This window comes from Hippoglossus hippoglossus, chromosome 23 (assembly GCF_009819705.1).
Source record: "Hippoglossus hippoglossus isolate fHipHip1 chromosome 23, fHipHip1.pri, whole genome shotgun sequence".
NCBI lineage: Eukaryota > Metazoa > Chordata > Actinopteri > Pleuronectiformes > Pleuronectidae > Hippoglossus > Hippoglossus hippoglossus.
In genome coordinates this window covers 10,426,980-10,448,245 of record NC_047173.1, presented here as the reverse complement: position 1 = coordinate 10,448,245, position 21,266 = coordinate 10,426,980, and the positions used below count along the sequence as shown (strand labels likewise).

The 21,266-nt window shown below is 42.7% G+C and overlaps 1 long non-coding RNA gene across 1 annotated transcript in view; it reads right to left on the bottom strand.

Moving 5' to 3' along the window:
- Window positions 1-21,266, bottom strand: part of LOC117757565 — a 41,939-nt gene that overhangs the window by 568 nt on the left and 20,105 nt on the right. The gene's annotated exons all lie outside the window — the stretch shown is intronic.

Here is a 21,266-nt window from a genome sequence, read left to right as displayed (position 1 = left end):
GAGCCCACCCACACATTCCTGCACCTGCTCATATATCCATTCAGGGGGAAAACTGCTGACAGTCGAGCAGTAAAACCTGGAAGAACACGAGTGAAATACGTCCTGTACAAAGGACGCATATTGGAGAGACCAACTCAAACAAAAAAATAAAAGTTTAGCCTTTGATTTATCATGAAAATTGTTTGGGATAACACTCCACACAATGAGCTGTGACATCTTCATTGAAAAATGATTGATGGGGCTGCCGGGGAGTGAGGCTGTTTGAGAGACAGATCGCTCAAACAGTCGAGCTGTAAAAGCCCAGTAATATGATGAATGGTCTATTTACCCCGCAGATGAGGGGAGACTTGCATAAGAGATTAAACGTGCAGGGTTTTTTGGACGCGTCCCGGTCACGGAATGAATAGAGATTTTTACTAATACGTCTGTGTTCTCTGTCAGGGAGCAAGTTGGAAATGGAATTTAATTTTCGCCTGCGAATAATGCGGCTTGGCTCATTTATCACCTTGAATTGTCTCGTAGCGGGGAGACAAAAAAAAAAAGGATAGATGTATCGATTATGAAGATTAACACCTGCACAAATCTCACAAGCGCAGGCCACTGAAGGGTTTGAAGGATCACACAAAAGAAGAGTGGATACTTGTGATTAATCGCCCACTTTTCACTGATTTCTTTTGTTCACAAAGAAAGTTTATTCTCCTTCACAGGAGGCCCCCTGTGTCTACACTCATGTATCATAAATGGACCATGTAGCTCCTCTAACTCACACAAACTGCATCAAAAGTCAACTCGCTAATCACTTAACCAAACAATGTCTCTGAGGATCCACAGCGAGTGTTGATAGAGTGACCCAATTTTTTACACATAGCATCTATAATTGATGCGCGATAGATGTAGCAGCCGCGGATCTGATAAGGGCCGCGGCTCTGATGGATCTCCAGATAGGCTTTCGTAGGGGGGAACAGATGTAGAGCCGTGCATCAGAGAGGGATGGGGTTGCCTGTGATCGTTTCCACCCTGCAGCGAACAAAATAGCCCTCATATATCCCTGTAATCTGCATTAGCGCCGGAGCACAAGCCAGGAGACAGCGCAGAGGGGGATGAGTAATGGGGCTACCGCTGATTTGGCAGGTCTATATTACACCTCAAAAACCGAGGAGAGCCCAACTGGTAAGAATATGAAATGAGGATGTCACAAATGAACATCATCCCCCCTGAACGCAGCATTTATCAGTGTATCCTACACCCAAAACACATGGTGGGACCACGCCACAGGCCATTTTTACATTTTAAATTTGTTTCTCTACTGATTCTAGTGGTTTGAGGCACGTTTATCTGAAACAGTGAAGTGAATTCAACAGAGAAAATAAACTACGTACATGCATATTATGCAGCTATTTACCATTTTAAAGGAGTTTACTCAATTTTAATAAATACATTTCTAATAAATAAAATATATGTGCATCTTAGGAGATGACAACACTAGTTCCCCGTGTCTGTTTTCAGAAGAGGTTAAACAAGTCCTCCAAGGAAATCCATTCTTGTCCATGACCACTAGAGCAACATATAGAAGCGTTTTCTGATCTATTGGCAGGATGATATTCAGTCTTCTATAATAAATAAATCAGTTTCCTGATGTGACCATGCTGTGGTTGAGTCTGGACCAAGGTTCATGTCTTTGTATCATCGTTTACATTTGATATTGTCACTTTTGGTTTCACATTCCAATTTAGGGAGCAGACTTAAGACTTTTGTTCTCTCTTGTTATCACCTAAGTGGGCTGATGCTGACATTGTTGCTGTTGTTGGGAAGATTTTGAATTTGCAGAACTTTATTCATAATCAAATGTGCTTCTATTTTGCTGTCTGTGCTTTTACTTTAATAACGGATATGTGCACTTGCACCTCTGGCATCTCTTGACTGGCACATCTCTCACTTTCTATTTCTGCCTCAGTAAGCTGCAGGATGAGTAATGACCTGACATTGTTTTTTTGGCATGTTTTGTCTGTATCAAAAAATAAAAAATAAAATCCCAAACAAAAACCCGAGCCGCGAGCAACTCTGTTCTTTGACTGGCAAGAGTACGAACATGAGCCCGGAGTCAGGGCAAGAAACCAATGTTTCTGTCCAGCAGAAGAGTGCATCCGTACAAAAAAAAAAAAGTTACGCGTATTACACTTCGACCCAGAGGGAGAAGCAATTAGTTACATCCACTCTACGTCTCAAACTTTTTTTCAACTCCTACTTCTGAATCAGCCTCAACAGAAAAAAAAAAAACATAAGCACTGAAGTTATTTTTCAACTGCACAGTTTTTAATTACATGAATAAAATTCTGCAAGACAGGAGCTGTAACCCAAATAGCAGGAATCTTTTCATCTCATCTCAAACACGGCTAAATCCTGAGCGGTGAGGATATGAAACGAGAGCATAACAAACACCGTCTCCAACACGGCGCCTGGCATTAAACTCTTGTAATGGCTTGTAACAGGATATGCTTGCTATCTGAAATGAAAGCGTAGATATTACGTCCCTCGAGGCCAATCAAGTAGTTATGCGTGTATTCTGCTGGGACATTAACATAATCGTACAAACCATGTGTTTGTGTGTACACTGTTTGTACGTGTGTGGTTTAATTTCTCCTCATAATTCAAGGTTTGCTGCATTAATACATTGATCCTCGTGCACATCTCTTCGCAGAAAAAAAAAAAAAATCTCATGAACAAAACCCACAGCTCAGTGTCTACACGCCGCTAATGTGCTTGTTTTTGCTCCACTTTGAATAGATATTTGATTATCGGGGTTGGGAGACGGATAGCGTGCCGCCACATGAAGAATGGCGCACAAACTTTTACTTCTTCATCAGATAAACGCCGAATCATTTAATCAGCGCCGGTGCCTGAAAGGATCAGCATATGGTGGATTCAAAATTTACATGGTGGGAGTGATGTGCGGCATCACCCATCATTTTTCTGTTCAGCCCTCAAAGCGTATACGTGCGCGCACACTGCTGCCGGTACTTGGATTTTCATTATACGAGCAACAATCAGCAAAATGGAAATGTTGAAAAGCAGCGAATACGAGTGGAAACGAGACCAAACAATGAGGGCAGAAGTGTCTCCTCTGATAATAAGTCCACGAGGATGAATAGATGTGAGGCTGCGTCCATTCATACATAATCCTTTATTGTGCCTTTGATGTTTCAAGGAGCTTCATTAGACAAGCTGCTTCTACAGCAGCAGCATCGAGCGACATATGCAACGTACAGCAGCTACAGGTCCTGATGGCATTAAAAAGACCAGAGGGTTTTCTTTATGTTATTGCTAAAGGGTGTCTGTGTGAAATCCCCTCTCCTGTAACCTTTATGCTGCACCTGATGTGCCTCCAACTTTCTTCTGCTGCCGTGTTTCCACTGCAGGGGTATTAGAAGATTGCTTTTTTCCCCATTTCACGTGCCTCTACGATAGAAAATGCTTGTGGAAGCGTTTTGTAAGTGAGTAGAAGATTAACTCTGGAGTCTGTGTTGGAGTAGAACATCTGACTGACCTGCAAAAGTGAAGGGTGTTGTTATCAACACTGGATATTTGGTTTTCTGTTCATTTGTTGCTCTACTTTTCTTTTTAAAGATGCCCTTTACTGAGAATGCAGTGGGTGTTAGCAGCATTTGTGGCAGCAGCAGCAGCAGAAACTGCTAATTGGACTGAGCTACTGCGAGAGAAAGTTTTCACTTGCTTAAAATAACATTTGCAAAGGGCTTCAACACTCATCTACAAAATTAAACTGCCTAGAACGTAAGTGGAAAATTCATGTGAATAAAGCCCTGCAAAATAATAAGTTTAGCTGTGTAAATAACACTATTAAATATGTGTGAAACTTACATTAAGTTACCCGAGAGTCACATTGGCAGGACTGAGGCAAGTTGACGTATCTAAAAGCAGGTTTGGGATTCTGTGACTATCTTCATGTCATATTTTTTATTGTTGTTGCAATTTTTATGAGGTATTAAACATCTGCATTGTTGAAGCAAGTTTCTGTGTTTCCTCTTGATAGTATATGGTTAAAAATGTGTGTAGTGTTGCCAGATGGGGACAGTTTCCATCCATTCAGTAATATAAACCAATTATGTCCAAATATGTGGAAATGTTATATATGCTTTGTTTTTGATTAATTACTGATATTGCAATACAGTTTGGTGATCTACACTAAGAAATATGTGACACAGCACAAAACAAGAGGGGAAACTACTGCTTTAGGGTCAAATGTTCTTATTTTATATGTTTAAACTCTACATTACAGTTTACATGATACAGATCATATGAGGTGAGGCTACACTACTGTGAGCTCATGTGCAGGTCACTACAAAGGATGAAGCTTCTCAGTGTTCTAGCCATTGTTGTGCACATTACTGAATAGAGGATGTTTACTGCAAAATTAAGGAATTATTAATAGTCTAAAAATCAAAAACCCTCCTCCCAAGTACGCAACAAATCAACCCCTTATCTCCTTCGTCCTTTCTCTTCCTCTAACCCTCCCCCCCCCATCTTCATCACTCACTGAAGGCTCTCTCTCTCTCTCTCTCTCTCTCTCTCTCTCTCTCTCTCTCTCTCTCTCTCTCTCTCTCTCTCTCTCTCTCTCCCCCGTTGAGAGAACATTTTCATGAAGGCAATAAAACGCTCATCAGCAAAGGCCTGAAATGATTTTTTAATATGACGACATTTTAATGAGGACTGAAGGAGATGGCTGGTTTGGCTGATGGCAGCGCCTCTTTATCAATGAGTGGCAGGGAAGAACTAATGGCACTAAAACAGACAGGCCGCCCAGTCTCTCTCTCTCTCTCTCTCTCTCTCTCCCTCTCTATGTCTCCCTCTTCACCTCACATTCTTTATATTCTCTATTTGCACAAGCTAAATTAAATTTTTGCGAGCGCTAGAAAGACACAAAGCCACAGCTTCCTGCCATTTACTTTACCGGAGCAACCGCAAAAGGATGTATTTGACCTTTCTGGACACACGAACGCACACTCCAGTCTCCTCCGTCCGTCCTTTCTCCATCTCCCTCTCCGTCCAAGTGTTTGCGTCCCTTGTCATTGATTGGAATTGAATCTTGGTACTTAACAGTTTAGCTGCTTGAGAGAAACCTGTCAAGATGTGAGGGCTGAGATTGAAAGTGTTGCCGAAAGGTCATGTTATTGGACTGGAGAGGTTATGATGAAATTACACGATAGATCCAGACAGGGTTCAGTGTTTGAAATACACGAGGCAGGAAACGGAGGAATAAAAACAGCCTTTTGTGTCGTATGCATCAATATTCAGGGTTTATACAGCGGCTTGTCATGTTCGATGGAAATTACACGCCCAGTGCAAGAAAGACCCGAACCTCAGAACTGCAGCCGAGATGTTGCAAATTAATGTCACTAAAGGTGAATGTACATAAACCACAGACGTGTTATTATTGTAATTATTGTGAGGAAGTGTGACTTTCACTTGAAGCCTTGAACCTAATGAGTTGTCTAGCGGAGGAACGAGTCGGTGCTTTTAAATCGTTGTAAAGTTATGATAAGCAGCAAATTAATGTCAGAATAGTGTCACTCACCCAGACGCTTTACTCATTACAAGCTGTTATACAACAGTGTGAGGAGTAAAGTGCTCACTACGTAAACTGAGCGCTGCGTTGCCTCATATTTCTCAAACGAAACTTCCACTTTACGATCTCGCTCCAGTGAGCGGTCAGACACGGCCGACTTCGCTGCCCAAGGTCAGGACGAAAGCGGTTTGAGGAGGAGAGAGCCCCCTTCCCGCCAGACGCTACACAAAACCACTTCTCTGCCCCCTTCCCTCTTTAGCCGTACAAGGTCGTTGCACGCTGGCTACGCCTCTGCAATTAGCATGCAGCCTGTGGCGTGGCCTGTCTGGCGGCGAACACACAAGCACGCCGCTCTGCTCTCCTAATGAGATGCCAGTCAGCGAGGGTGCCTGTGGGACTGGTAAAGTGAAAAAAAAAAGAAGAAAACCCTCCTGGGGTGTCGGTGCACCATCTCATGGGTGGTAGAGGAGACTGCTGCAGTGCATACAGATGGGCCGGGCATGGCAGGCAACTAATTTTACATAACACACACTATTTGACGGCTGCTTTCATCTCAATTCTCGGTATTCTGGCATGAATGAATGAATTTTTAGCATCTGAAGGCCCCAAAAGGGTTTGTAGCCTCTCTGCTTTGCCAGAGGTTTGTTGATACCAGACCTCAGTGGAGGGGGAAACAGACTTTATACATACATGTGTTTCCCACTATGAACTCACAGATACATGTGATGCTTCTGCGTTATGTGTTATGTTATAGGTTTATGCCATGAACCATAGACTGTATATAAAGATGGAAGACAGGTCTCTCTTTCCTCCTGTTAAACCAAAGCACCGATATCTTCTGGTTTTGACATCATTCGGAGCATCTGCACAGTAGCGATAGAGAGATGATCATGATGGTTCACCTCGCTGTTATAGCATCAAGTAACTGATAAAAACCAAACTTACTGGAAAAATTTTAACTTGAACAAACAGTGTGAAACTTCCTACGATGGCAGAAACCATCTTTGAAAAAAATGAATTTAATGTGTACTTTGACTTTGACAGAGGAAGCTGGGTTGATGACCAAGACTGCAGCCAGCCACTAGGGGGCAATCAAGATGATTTAGCAGCACATTTGGGGAGCCTTAGTCCATCTTTATGTACAGTCTATGATATTAGCCTTTTTTTGGGGTATTTCATTATAAATACTACAATACCCATATGACTCCGGTTATGCTACCTATTAGAGGTGTGCCGGGTTTTGGTGTTGGGTTCGTCAACTCATGGCGCCTTAATAATGGTTTAATCCAGAGTTTATCCAAAAAGGGAATTGATTCATTATAAAAATCTGTTACATCTGTGAGCTTGCACATATTAGTGAGTTTTTTTTAGCTCTGTGATTGGATGATTCCTCCTGATTCTTGGGCATTGTGGCAAACTTGTACCTGGATGTTTTTACCTTCAGGTTTTAATCATAGGACCAAATACTTTAAAACCTAGTGATTGATTGTTCATGATTGTTCCTACGATCGTTGATGGATAAGTCAAACTGTTGGTTTGGTACGGATGCTTTTTGACTCCTGATCCTCATGACACACAAACTGAAGCTTTATGAATTTCATTGTCGCGACGCACTGAAGCGTAAAACAATCAGAACGAAGCGGCAGAAACAAAATGTGTTTCAATACCCCCCTTCTCATCTTTCTATTTGCTTATTTGTGTTTACAATGGTCTATTCTGTATTCAACCAAAACACATCTCCAGTATTCCAGGTATACGTGCTCTCTCTCTCTCTCTCTCTCCCTCCCTCATTAGCAGGTTGCTAATTATCTTATTATCTGTCACTTTCACAGCCAACTTATCTGTGAACAGCTGCTAATTGCTTCTATTCTCAAGAAGTATTTTGTCAGTTAAATACAAATACAGTAGCTGTGATGTGTAGAGCTATATGAGAGTGTATTTGGTTCATCCAGCATCCAGCGTCTCACGTGAGGGTTAGAATCACAATTTCTTTTGTGTTGGTTTCAGTGCAGATCATTATTTGACAGGGCTCGATAAAAAAGAAATAGAGAAAACACTAATGCTCCCCGTGGTGATAAAATATTCATCCCCCCACTGTATAGCTGAGCTTTTTTGCTTAATATTAATAGTTCCTCTGTGCAGCTCGGGCTTCTTACATACAGCTTGCACCGTTCCTGAACGCTGCATGAGGCATAAAAATCACTAAGCACATTTTCCTACAGTGAGGAAGTCATTATAATGCAGCTCTGGTCTCGAGTGCAGCCTTCAGCAAACAGAATCTTTTAGGACGTACGTGTGTGTGTGTGTGTGTGTGTGTGTGTGTGTGTGTGTGTGTGTGTGTGTGTGTGTGTGTGCTGCAGAAATGCACTAAATAGCTGCAATTAAAAGCTATTTAAGTATAATCTGAAGAACGTGAAAGAATATTGTGAAAATGTGAGTTCATGGAGGCAAACAGAAAGGTTTTGTGCCTGACTTGGATCTGGGTCTGATCCTCTGAGGCGTTGTGTACACACACTGTGCGATGTTTTGACCTAAATTGCTTCTTTCGGCAGAGAGGATTGATGTAACTGGGCCTTTGGGGGAATCTGTACGAGATGTTTTACCTTGTTACACGAAATTCTCTTTGGATGCCGATGTTTTCCTAAATACGAACAGTCCTCAATTTGTTAATCTATCTATGGCAACGTTGTGTACACCTGATCGTACACATCTTCAAACAGCTCCGGGGGTTAAAGGCGTGAAGCAGCGACACGCCTCACAAACCCTCGATGGCTGCTAATGTCCCTGTGTTTGTAATGGCATCCGTATAGCACCGCTTGACGAGCTGCCAAAGGGGGTGTTCTGTTATTGCGGAGCCAATCACCCACTAAGTATTTGCTGGCTGCTATTTCCCTTCTGCTAATGTGCGAGCCTCCCCAATGCCGCAGCTAAATCGACTCTTTACGCCTGACTTGTCACCCTGCAGTGACGCACAGAGAATCCCAAAGATGCATCTTCGGAGGCGGCCCGACGTCTCCCTGTTGCTATGGATACATTTATGGGCAGAGATGTGGCGGGGCGGGTCATGATGCCTTTACTGCAACCCTAAATCATGGAGAGTGATGTTGTTCGATGATTAGGATGATGAAGCTGACGTGACCTTTGCAAGGGTGTTGTTAGGCGGTGATTGCTCAGTTTAATGTGTCTTTGGATCCACTGTGTCAGATGGTGTGTGTGGGCAGAGAGTGTGGGTTTGTAAACCGCTTCGCTCAAAGCCAAGACTCTGTGCATCCTGAAATTAACAGGGGTGAAAAATGGCCTTTTTTTTTTACTCAAGTCTACGTATTGTTTTGGTGTATCCACTGACGGAAAATAAATCTGCAAATTATAGTATGGTTATTTTTGAGCAATTTTTTCCAAACCCTTTCTGATTTAAGCTTCTCCAGTTTGACTTTTCTTTGTATTAAATTCTATTACACTGGATATTTGCACTGCTACAAGGCTTGAGGCTCTGGGAAATGATTTTCACTTTTTTCATTATTCTGACATTTTACAGACCAAACGATTGTTCAACTAAACAAGCAACAGATAGAGTAGGCCTATATGGAGTTATATAGATGGAGTCATATTTATAAAGGGCTTAGAAATGTTCCTTAGCATTCGTAAAACGTACACAATTGAGTATACTGCAATGTCAACATTTTTTAACTTACAGGAGATTACATCTGGGAGTCGGAACAATCAGGCGCGGCCGTGTGTTACCTAGCAACCCTAACGTGTTTTGTATTGCTGAGTTTCCTTTTGAAGGCAACTTGAAAATACCAATAAACATTTTTTTATTAACTTCTGATTTAGGTCACGTTTCATCTTTTTTGGGAGTGTATATATACTTTTTCCCGACTTTAACAACAGCTAATATGCCCCTTATGTTCCCATTGTTCATTCAGCACGGAAATCATGACCTAATCAGAACAGTATGACATTATTTGTACAGACTTATTTTTACTTAAACTCAAATAAGACGGTAATAAAAATAATGAAAGATTCCATTCCTATAAAGTTATTGGTCAGTTCAGTATAACTTCCTGTGAGAGTTCTGTCTACATAGAGTTTTTAAATGGTCTAAAGACCTTCAGACGGCCTCAGTTAATATAATTCTCTGATGATTAACAATCATGCCGATAATCACTTTTTAAACGGGGCATCTCTCACGAGGAAAGGAAAGTTCTGATAGACTTTCCAGCCAGGTAGCAATGTCAAACTTCAAAGTCCACCTGCCTGGTAAACAGAAAGGTGTCCTGCTGATAAGAGCCGCGGAAAGCTATGAAAGTGAGAGGCAAATAAACTGCGAAAAATGGGAGTCCTCTAGAGGTCTGTGTGAGAATGAGTAATATGCGAAAGCGAGTCCACGGCTACAAAGCCCAGACATACTTTGCCCCCCGTTATCGGCCGGCACAGATGTGCCTCAGCCTCCTCTGCAGAGCTCCCATTCGCCACATCCATCACAGAAGCGCACCTTGGGAGATTGAGAGGATGGTGCGAGTGCCAAACCCGCCATCTGCCGTCGTTTAGAAATAAATGACAGGCCCAAACCTAGTGGGAGCCCGTCTCATTCCACTGCCAGCGTCGGCGCGCTGACGGGTCCGCCCAACCTTCCCTTCTCCCCGAAATCGATGTGTGAGACCCCTGCCAGTCACGCTGGAGTGTGCCTCGGAGAGAGACTTGGAGTGAATTTGGTCGGTGAAGCACAGCCCTTTACTCAGGGGAGCGGGCAGGTGGAACAGCGTGGTGAAACCAGCTGTCTCCCCACTGATTAGAGCTGGAGAACTCCGAGTCGAGGTGGTTCAGGCAGCTCCACTTTATTTGATTAGAGGTTTATTGATGATCTACGGATAAAGACACTATCAGTAATAACAAGCTGGGAGTTTTATGGACTGTCTGCAGGAAGCGCTTGTATTGCAACCTATTGTTCCTAATTGATATTTCACACGCCTGTGAAGTAATGTGCTCAAAGTTCACACCAGACGGAAATGAAACTGTGCAATTTAGCAGTTTTCCCGAGGTGGAAATTAAGAAAAAATTAAGTGGCGAACTGGACCAAATGGAAAGTCTAGCGACTGTGTGAGTGATAAATGATGCCAGACGAATCATAAAACTAAAACACAGACATAACCCTCATCAGGGTGAAAAACTACAGCACCAACACCATTTGCCTAAAACACAAAAACACCTTTTCCTCACCGTCGTTAATCTCCTGCCGCGTGATTTCCTGTAGTTTCTCTTTGCCGACTGTAAGAACAGGCGGAGTACTCCTTCACCGAGTTCTCGTACGTGACACCTAATATAAGTTTGGCCCCAGAACTGAGACGGGAGATAGACTTTATTAATTTCATGGATTTGGAAATGAGCCGTGGTGATAAGGCTATCACTCTCTTATCTGGGGATGGCGGGGGCGTAATTAAGCCGATAGCCAGCGATGATGAGGAAGTGGTGTGAAAAAAAAAGGCCTGGGGGATATGAGGGCGGAATCTTCAGGGCTCGTTTACCAGAGGGATGATTAGATTGGCACTTAATTGCCACCTTTTCTATTTTTAGGGTGGGAGGTTTTCTTATGAGGCTTCCTTCCCCCGCTTCTTCGATTTCTTTTCGTTCTCTTTTTCCTCATGGTCAAGGTCAGTTTAAAGGATGTTCGATTGTCAGATTCGCTGAGGTTGAGTCAAAGTGCTACGTGGCGGGTTAGACTGTGGAGGGGGGGGGGATGCGTCCACTTCCTCTGCCTGTGTGGATGTGTGGGAGATTGGGGTCAAGAGTAGGTGGACTGCAGAGTAATAGCACAAGACAGAATGTTTGCGAGAAATGGCCAAGTTTCATCTCTTGAACTTTACCAACAGCCTGAAACTCCGATAATGGTTTTGCAGCAACAAACTCAGCTTACCAATCAACTTTTATCGATCCCTGGCCTCAATGTCTCACTGCACCAAAAACCCCAAACTCAAAGCCTGGATCCTCTGAATCCTATTTCTATGCCGGATAATGACCAAGTCGACCGGACCAAAGCATCTGCTGAGGTTTAGTATTCTCTCTGCAGCGTCTGACAAATCTAAAATATAGCTCATACCAATCAGAATCTGCATTTCTGTTCAGGGTAATGAAGAGAGAGGCTGAGGAGCTGCCCGCAGGCAGGAGCATTAGTTACTCTGGTCAGATGTCAGACATGAAAATATGAAACCACAAGTGAAAAGCTGGAAGTCTTAACTGGACTGGAAGGCAACATGAGCCTGTGGTCATAAAAAGAAAAAAAAATCTCTGCTTTAACTCTGAAGTCCAGTAAAGTCGGATCATAATTGACATTTCAACACGAGCAATTTTATGATTTTAATGAACTGAAGGACACACAGATAAAGTTTTGGCTTGATTATGTTTCCTTTAAGATTACGTGAAATAAACCAAGTATTTCAGTTCTCTTACCTCAACCATGTAGTTTATGGTCCAGTTATTGAACTCGGATTGCAACACACACATGGTCAGTCTGAGTTGAATCTGTAAAAAGTTATTTGGTTGGTGATTTTCCGTCAACAAATTGCATTAAAAAGGCCATAATCAGCAACGCATTAGTCCGTCTTAATACTTTTCATCTTCTCGTAAAGATATAGTTTTATCCTTAAAATATCACAGCTCCAATTTTTGCATTAGTAGAGTTGAAACGATTTTCGATTTTGTCTGTCTGGACTCGTGTAAGAGACCTAACCGGTTTGATTTTATCTACATTTAACTTCATGGCGCTAAATCCAACTTGTAGTTAGACATGTGACGATGTGATTAACGTAAATTGTTTGTTTATTGACAAACAGAGAAGGAAAAATTCATACACACTGCTTTGTTCACTGCTTCATCTTATAGTCGCATTAGCGCCACCATGTGGACTGGAGTCACTGCACTCATATTCATGGGCTCTCATGAACCACTTGGGGAGTTTTTTTCCTCGATCTAGTGCGACACCTGGAAAATTGTGCGTTCTGGTTCAATCCGCCTTAATATCATACCATTTTGAAAATCTTGACACAAACCCGACCCTTGATTCTAGTGTTAAGTGTTGTATAGTATTAAGTTTGTCTGTGTATAACTGGACAAAACAAATTATGACTCCGTCGTTGAGCCCAGTGGCTTCACTTCATGAATTTTAATATCCTCAGAGAGCAGTAAACCTTGATAGGGTGACTTTACCTGTACGCCAACTTATGATTGCACAATGTGAAGCAATGCTCAGAACTAATGAAGACCTTTGTGCGAGGCAGATGTGAGAATATTCCTCTAGTGCCCCCTGACACCCGCGATACCTTCCAGTGTAAACATCCAAGCCCGCAGAAAGGGCCTGCAAATTGGCAAAGCCTGCCTGTAAGACCATAATCCCTGCTCCTTCGACAGACGCGCGGGAGAATAGAGTGTTATCACCCCGGCTGACACACTCCTGTGTTTTCTCCCAGCATCCTCGGGGGTTTATCACTCCAGCATTTCATTCCATTATCCCGAGCACACCGGGGCTGTCCTCGGAGCAGGGGAACGAGACGACTTGTCAGGGTGGCAGAACAAAGAGGGAGCATGTCGAGCAGCGGATTAGACTGGGAGAAGAAGTGTGGGGCTGCGGGGAGCGGGAAATAAAGGCGAAAGGGTGATGCAGGAGGAGAGGGAAACACGAGGGATGGAAGAACCAAACAAGGGAGTGAAGGGAATGAACGGAGGGAGCGAGGGACAATTTCTCCTTCACAGCTAGAATGATGATTTTCTCCCTCTCCTACTTGTCTTGCACCTGAACCTGATGAAACTCTTGCATTTACTTAACCTCCTTTAGTTTTTTTTCTTTTCTTAAGATTTATATGTCCCAGGAAAAGTGCTTTTAATTCTATTATCTGCAGTGGATGCTGCGAGTTTTGAGTCACACACTACGAGAGGATGTGTGACATCGTGCAAAAAGGAAAAACTAAGATGAGTAAAAGAATGACGAGAGACGGGGACAGGAAAACAGCTTGATGGAATTACACAAGCAGGTTTTTTTTTTTACCCTTTTCAAACATGATTTTAATAAATTTTTTTCACTGTGAAAACTTCCTGTTTTACCGAAAATATCTGCTTAATTAAATAAACTGTGGATTATTTTCTGGATTAATCAGTTCATTGTTTGGTCTAAAAAAAAAAAATTTAAAGTACGATTTATGGTTTTTTTCTTCTTTTTAATGGGCATAATTCAAATGTGATTTAACTTAAGATACAGAGAAACCTTTATACAAAGATATATATCTAAATATAGATATGTAAAGATAGGTTATAGATGTTTCTTGTAGCCAATCAATGTCTGGCTCAAGCAAAGCATCCTGGAGCCAAAAACCTCATTTTGTGTTTAACCACGGCAGATTAGAGCATAGTAGCTGCACACAAACACGCACACGCACACGCACACACACACACTCCCAGACACACACACACAGGTGACACTTCATACCACAATACATCCACACAGCTAGAAGGCGTAGACAAGCGCATGTGGCAACCCCTAGATCCCACACTTCATTACGCTTCCAGCCATCCCTGACTGGAGTAAATCGATGCAGGATAATAGCCAGCGCCCTCACCCCTCCATCACTCCATCTCCCACTTGTCCGTCACACCATCCATCCATCCATCCATCCACCCTGTCCTCCTTTCCTGTCCACCATCCATCCACTGCTGTTTCTAGACGCACTCGTTCATCTCTATTACCTCCTCCTCTTCTTCTTTCCTTTGTCCATCCTCTCTGCTCCCTCCATCCAACCCCGATATCCTCACGTCACCTCTCACTAACAACCGCCCTACCTCTCTCTCTCCCCCCTCCATCCACCCCCTCTTTCCTCTCCATCTGACCTGTCTCTTTTCATCACTGCCGTGGATCATTCCCCTTATCGGGCGCGGGCCTGCGATGCCGCTGTCGTATATAACATGTCTGTTGTGATCACTGACAGCTTGGCCGTGCTGCATTGACAGTAAAGGGGATAATAAGCTCATTTTGCATCCGGTTTCGTGTCACTTCTGTCTGTCTGGGCTGCTTCCTATAATTTAGCTCCGCTGCATCTCTGGGGAAAGAGGCGTTATTAGTCTGTGGAGGATTGGCCGGGGTGTTTAAAAATTCCATTTCGGTTTACATGGAAGCAGAGAACTTGCCGCTCTTACTCTTAGTAATTGCGACATTACCTTCATTTAACAAAGTAAATTGATAACGGTTACCGGGGTACAGAAGCTGCCGGATCGAGCAAAGTTTTTGCAATTTTTCAAACTGGCCTTGGAAATAATTTACTGTGGTTAATGGGCCACTACAGGCTTGTTGCATACAATTAAAGCTGCGATCCATTATGGCTAAAAAACAACAAAATGGCCTGTCACGCTTGCTTTATTTCACGAGGTCAAGACGCATTTGATCCGATTAGAGTTTATTGCTGTAGTTGGACTAATCTGCAAAAGACTTTTAAGTGTATAACTTTGCAGAATGTTTAAATGGCACAAGTGCTATCGTGTTACCGTAAATTGTCAAGGAACTAAAATTTCCGGCTTTAAATCATAAAAGGGGTTGTTTTTGTGTGTGACAGCAGTATTAATAAAGCATTATAAACTAAAACTAAATCTAAAAATGCTCAGCAGGCGAGCAACTACTTAACTTTCCTCTGTCAGTCAAACGCACCACTCAAAAACACTGAATAATTAATAGTTACACTTTAAACAAGGACTTGTTTTGTGATTTGCAAGATTCTCTGTTGACTAAACAGGGGATAAAAAGGGGGTTGAAAGAGGAGGATAAAAAAGATGCATGAAATATTCAAAGGGACTGTGAAAAAGTGAAGCTGAGGAAATAAAGGGAAGACGGTTCTGTGAGAGAAATCGGAGATCAAACACCCTGAACCTCCCTCTGCGATATTTCACACATTTAGGATGCAAGAGATTCCCGAGGCCTGAATCTAAAGCACCAATCAAATAGTGTGAAACATTCGCAGGAATTGATTTAGATCACCTGATTAAAAAGTTGAAACATTGAAAATGTCTGAAAACTTCAGCTCAGTAATAAATATGAACGACTGAGTGAATCCCAGCTGAGTTTGGGCAAGAGGCAGGGTACACCATGTAATGTTGTGCTAAGCCTTTTTCAGACATTAACCCCCAGACTTAATTGTCCGGACATTTTCTGGAGTTATCCCTTCACATATAAGAAAGCAGCCGGAGATGGTGCGGGTCAAGATGAGGACATGATGTACAAAGTGCAAATCATGGTGTTTTTGTTTGCAGCACAGCAACACCGGAGCTTCTACATTCATGACACTTCTTTTTCAACCCTGAGATATTTGCATTGTTATTGGTTTGTTCAGTTTTGCATTCATCGAGTGTTAGAAATTTAAATAACATCACATCCACTCACTCGCTGTGAATTTTACTGCTGTATTTTCACATTGGAATCATGCAGACTTTTGATCGGGCATTTTACTGAGAGGCTGGAAGGGAAAGTTCTGGACAATTGTGAGGAGCAACTGATTTGGACATTTGCATTCTAACATACATCTGGAAAACTTCCAGAAAATGTCTGGAGTTCAATACATGTCTAAAGGCAGCTACACAAACAACCATTCACAGTCACAGAGCCCCCAGTTCACCTAACCCCAGTCGGCATGTCTCTGGGCTGTGGGAGGAAGCTGGAGAAAACCCACGCAGACACAGGGAGAACAAGTGAAACTCCACACAGACAGACCCTGACAGAACAAGTATTCAAACCTTCCAAATGCTTGTACACTTTATTCTTGTGCCATTCTTCTGCTATTCAATGCACTCTGTTTCACAGCAGATGTCACAGTCGAAAGAGGTGCAAAATTAACAATGGGATCTGTTCTATTCCAGTGAGGCAGCATTAACAACATCAGGACCCTGAAACTGAAGAAGCTTAATGACATTCAACCATCATTAATTTTAGTTTTTACTCCCCGGCTTTTCTTACTCTGACATGTAGAAACGTCTCGTGTGAAAAATGATTCCGACTTGGGAGCGTTAACACGTTTCTTCCAGAGTCCGACAGAGCTGCCAACACGAGTGTAGTGCAGACTCGTGTTTCCTCCCTGGATAAACCATATGGGAGTGATTGATTGATATATTAGAGATAAAATAACAGATATTACACCCACGTAGAGATTTCCCCGAGCAGAATCTTAAGAAGATGAAATTTTCATCCCGAGTGCCGACTCTTAAATATTTACTTACGTCCTCCCTGAGGGTGTGAATCCCTCAACACTTATCTGTTCACACTTGATCTATATGTGCTATATGTTTTTCTCACATAGTTTGGGTGACTATCACAAGCCAAGCCTGCTGCAGGGTCAGGTCACCAACACGGTTTCTAGCAGTCTGAAAAGTCTATTCGTTTTCTCCAGCCTGGACGAGATCCTGGATTTATCACGAGCAGACATCATCTCTGTAGAGAGAGAAAAAGTTATCTGCAGCCGGACCTTTCTCCTTAGTCCATCATGTGATGAGCAGCAAACACGTATTAGTTCATTCACCGCCTGGAGTCTGCAACAACACTGACTTCTGCAGCAGGCAGCTATCAGCTACCTCCATCAGCCGGTGTTATACAACAATGTGAACACTACAGCTGGGTGGAGGAGAAGTTTGAGTTTCCTAAAGTTAAAGTTCGTAAAGGAGAAAAGTCGGAGGAACAATTCTGGAAATAAGTGAAGGCAGAAATGAGAACGCAAAATTAATCTGAACGCACAAACCCTATGCTCAACAATATATCCCAGGATTTCTTTGTTAAGCTGTTCTCAACTCCATTTTCATGAAATTTCCCAGAGGGGCTTTATGTGAGAAGGCGAATGAACAAGTCAGTTGCTCAAGAGATTTTCCAAAACTCTTCATGTCAGACCCCTCGTAAAATGTCCAGGAAATTTCCAGGTGGACCTATGTGAGAATACAGCAACAAGCAAATGACACGAGACTGGAAGAATACAATTATCTCAGGATAAAAAAGAGGAGCCATACACGTAATAGACGCAGACAAAGATGTCAACTCGGGAAGACAACAAGACTCGAGAGCTTTTGATGACGAGGGTTGACGTCAATGTCAATGAGGGGTAAAAAAATACATGTGATTTCCGCAGGGGAATTTACACGTCCTGTCTCCTTCATGCTCTAAACAGGTGCCACCCCTCGCCTGAATGTTCAGGACATTTTCCTGTTGTTGTGAACGTGTCTGACCTGGACAATCTCATTCTGCTTCTTCAAATGTGAAAGGCAATGTTCGGACCCAATTTTTGGGACATTTTCACATCTGTAAATTGTCAAACAAACTGCACAGTGACACTGATTCGAAAGGAACTACCTTCTTGAAAATATGTAAATGGATCTTCAAATGTTAATCTGACCAAGGGCTGTAGTAAGAGGAGTCTTTAGGCCAGCAAAGAACCCACAGCAACCTCTATTACTTTAAATGTCAGGAACAATCCAGCTAGAAGTCAAAACTGAAACTCATCCCAAAACGAGTCAACCTGCAGCGTGCTGAGAATCAAATATTCATTATCTCACCGTAAGAGAAACCTATGGATCAGTCACACTGAAGCTAACAAGGCCGATATGGAGTAGATGTAAGAGACAGAGGGTGAGGCAGAGCAAACACTGCGGCAGCAGCTGCTCTCTGCAGCACGGCCATTAAGACGGGAGGAGGCAACGCTCCAAGGAGGAGGCATGTAATGAATGTGCATCAGTGGCGCTCCTCAACATCTGCGCACCCCAAAGCCCTGCCATACATTCACCTCCTCGTACATACATGCTTTCATCTGAGTTTTTGTTTGTTTGTTAGATTGTTAGCAGGATGACAACAAAAATTCTCAACTAATCTCCACAAAACAAAAAAAAGATGTGGTTTGGAAGCACCCATTAGATTTTGGTGCAGATCCGGATCTGGGGTGGATCCAGGAATATTTTTACCCCTTTGTTCAACATTGTGAAAGAGCAGTTTTCATTGATTTCGAAGAGAATAATTCATGTTTCTTGGTGAAGGTAATCAGGCATGTTTAGGGCAGGGATGTTTATTTGGTGAAGATCCAAATAAAAATCCAAATCTAGTGAATTTAAATGCAGTTTCATAGGGAGACTGCTGGTCCTTGGTGGTGGTGCTAACTCTACTAAGTGCCATTCTAGTTTATTTCAAACTTTGTGAAAGTGGGAGCGACATGGGAAAGGTGGAGGTGTTATAAAGTAAAAACTCAGGAGATGGAGACGGAGGAAGAGAAAGAGAGAGATGGGGGGAGTGGGAGGAGGAAGTGCACCCCCTTCCCCCCTGCTTCCTCCCCCGCCTCGGCACCTCCACCCCCTTACAACTTTTCTTTGGGGGCTTCTTATAAACCAACCATCTATCTCCATTATGCCCCTGAAATTGCTATTTGTCGCTTTGCGGGGAAGAAATAATCAATATGTCTTGTGGGGGCAGCGAGCGCATTAGAGGAAGCAAATTGATGTCTCTCGCCCCAGCGCTCCTCACCCAGCACACTGCACCACAGCTAATGGGAAGCCTCGCTGGCTGGCAGACAGGGAGCGAGCGTGCGTGTACGTGTGTGTGTGTGTGTCAGTGCACATGAGTGAATGAATGAGCGAGTGGTCAGGCAATTGGGAATTCGTTAATGCAAAGTGAATGCCAGTGTTTGCCTGTGTGTTTGTGTGCTCGTGTGTGTGTGCGGTAAAGAACGGAAGCATCCAGTGTGTGTGTGTGTGTGTGTGTGTGTGTGTGTGTGTGTGTGTGTGTGTGTGTGTGTGTGTGTGTGTGTGTGTGTGTGTGTGTGTGTGTGTGTGTGTGTGTCCTGTCTGTTTGTGTGTGTCCAGTGGCGACAGAGCCTTATCTCTCACAGCCATCCGGTGTTAGGTCTTCGGGCTGTCAGAGGCAGATAGCCCTGTCACTACTGCAGCATCCCCCTTTTTCCCAGAGAGCCTTGAAGGCTTCCTATGCCGACTGACACACCAGAAAATCCCCACCTGATAAGTGCATTGCAGACGGACGTGACTCGGGCACCGGTCTATCTCCTCTGCCTGGCTTTTATTTCATCACACTTCTCTATATCGGCCTCGATCACAGGCCGGGGAAAAGCAAACATCCTTTTCTTGATATTTTTAAAAAAGACGTTCTTTTGAAAAAAAACTGTTTTTCATCCAGCGAGAGCAAATTGTTGAAGTGTTCTGTCAGTGTTGAGCCTTGTCGATAGTGCCTGTTTGTTAGCACAGACCTATAGCTAATATAACAGAACAAATATATAACAACCTACCAGTGTGACTGAATCAAATCTGGGAGCTGCACTTGAACTTCATGGCACTGTGAAGAGCCAGAGGCAGATTTTCATGCAGAGGCTTCTGGCCTTGATCTTCAGAAACAACTGTATGTGGTGCACTGGCAAAACCACGGGACCTTCTGCATATATTTATATGTTTACAGGCAACTTGGTGCTTTTGTCATTCTGATTAGTATTCAGTGCACGGATGACAAGAAGCTCCCGACGTTTCTTACTTTATATCTCTATTTGTGTTTAATTCTACAGTGCATTTTTCTTTTTCTGAACTCACTCATGTATATATTTATTCATTTTTCTACTTCCCTACATTTGCCATGCTCAAAATTATTAATTAAGACAATTAAGAAGATGTGAATGCAGAATACAAATGCTTGCACACAGATCAGATAATTAGGATTCAGTGTTTTTGCTTTGCTTTCATAAGTTTGAGACTGAAACAATTAGTGTTGTGATACATGCAAGGTAATGTAGTCATTTATCAAGAAAAACTGCAAACACTTGCACAACTGTGGATATCCAATGGGATTGTTGGTCAGACAGAATAAGCAATTTGAAGATGTCATGCAGGGCATTAATCAGGGTTGTTTATCATTTAATAGAATAAACTGGTGTTTAAAACACGTTGCATCTCACCACAGTTTATTCAAGAGCTGCTCTCTTTGGATTAAATCACAAAATCTTGTTGTATTTGGCTTAGTTGGAACCACAAGTGTCCATTTTTTTTCATCACAAGGGTACAACTCATCAACAGATCAATCAGAAATTAAAATAATCATCAAATCTTATCATATACATCTTCATATATATCAGAGATATTTATTTCTGAGTGGCTAGAAGAGTAAAGATGACAAAATGTGAAGGGGTGTTAGTAGAATTCAAATCTCGTTCATGATGTGTGTCCCTGTCTGTTCTGCACAAATGCAAAACTGACACTTTGGAGGCAGCAACAGAATAACATTCCTGTCACAGCATTATAATGTGAGGAATGAATATGTAAATGGTGTGACTGATACTATGAAAGTCAGGGTATAAAATCAACTTCCTGTCATTCTTTCATAAACGTGCACACACGCACGCACACGCACACACACACACACACACACACACACAAAATCAATCTCTGGCGGTGTCACCGGAGTGCTCAGATGGCTACGTGTCTCATCTCAGACACAGGACGGGAGGCGTCACAACAGGATTCTCGATTATCCATTTATTCGCTGCAGAGGGCATTAGGGGCCTGTCAATCCTCATTTACCCAGACTGCACTTGCACAATGCGAGACGCATGACCACACACACATTTGGCGTTGGCCACATTTAGCATGATGGTAAACTCTTTCTTAGTTGCTGAATTCTTCAACCAAAACA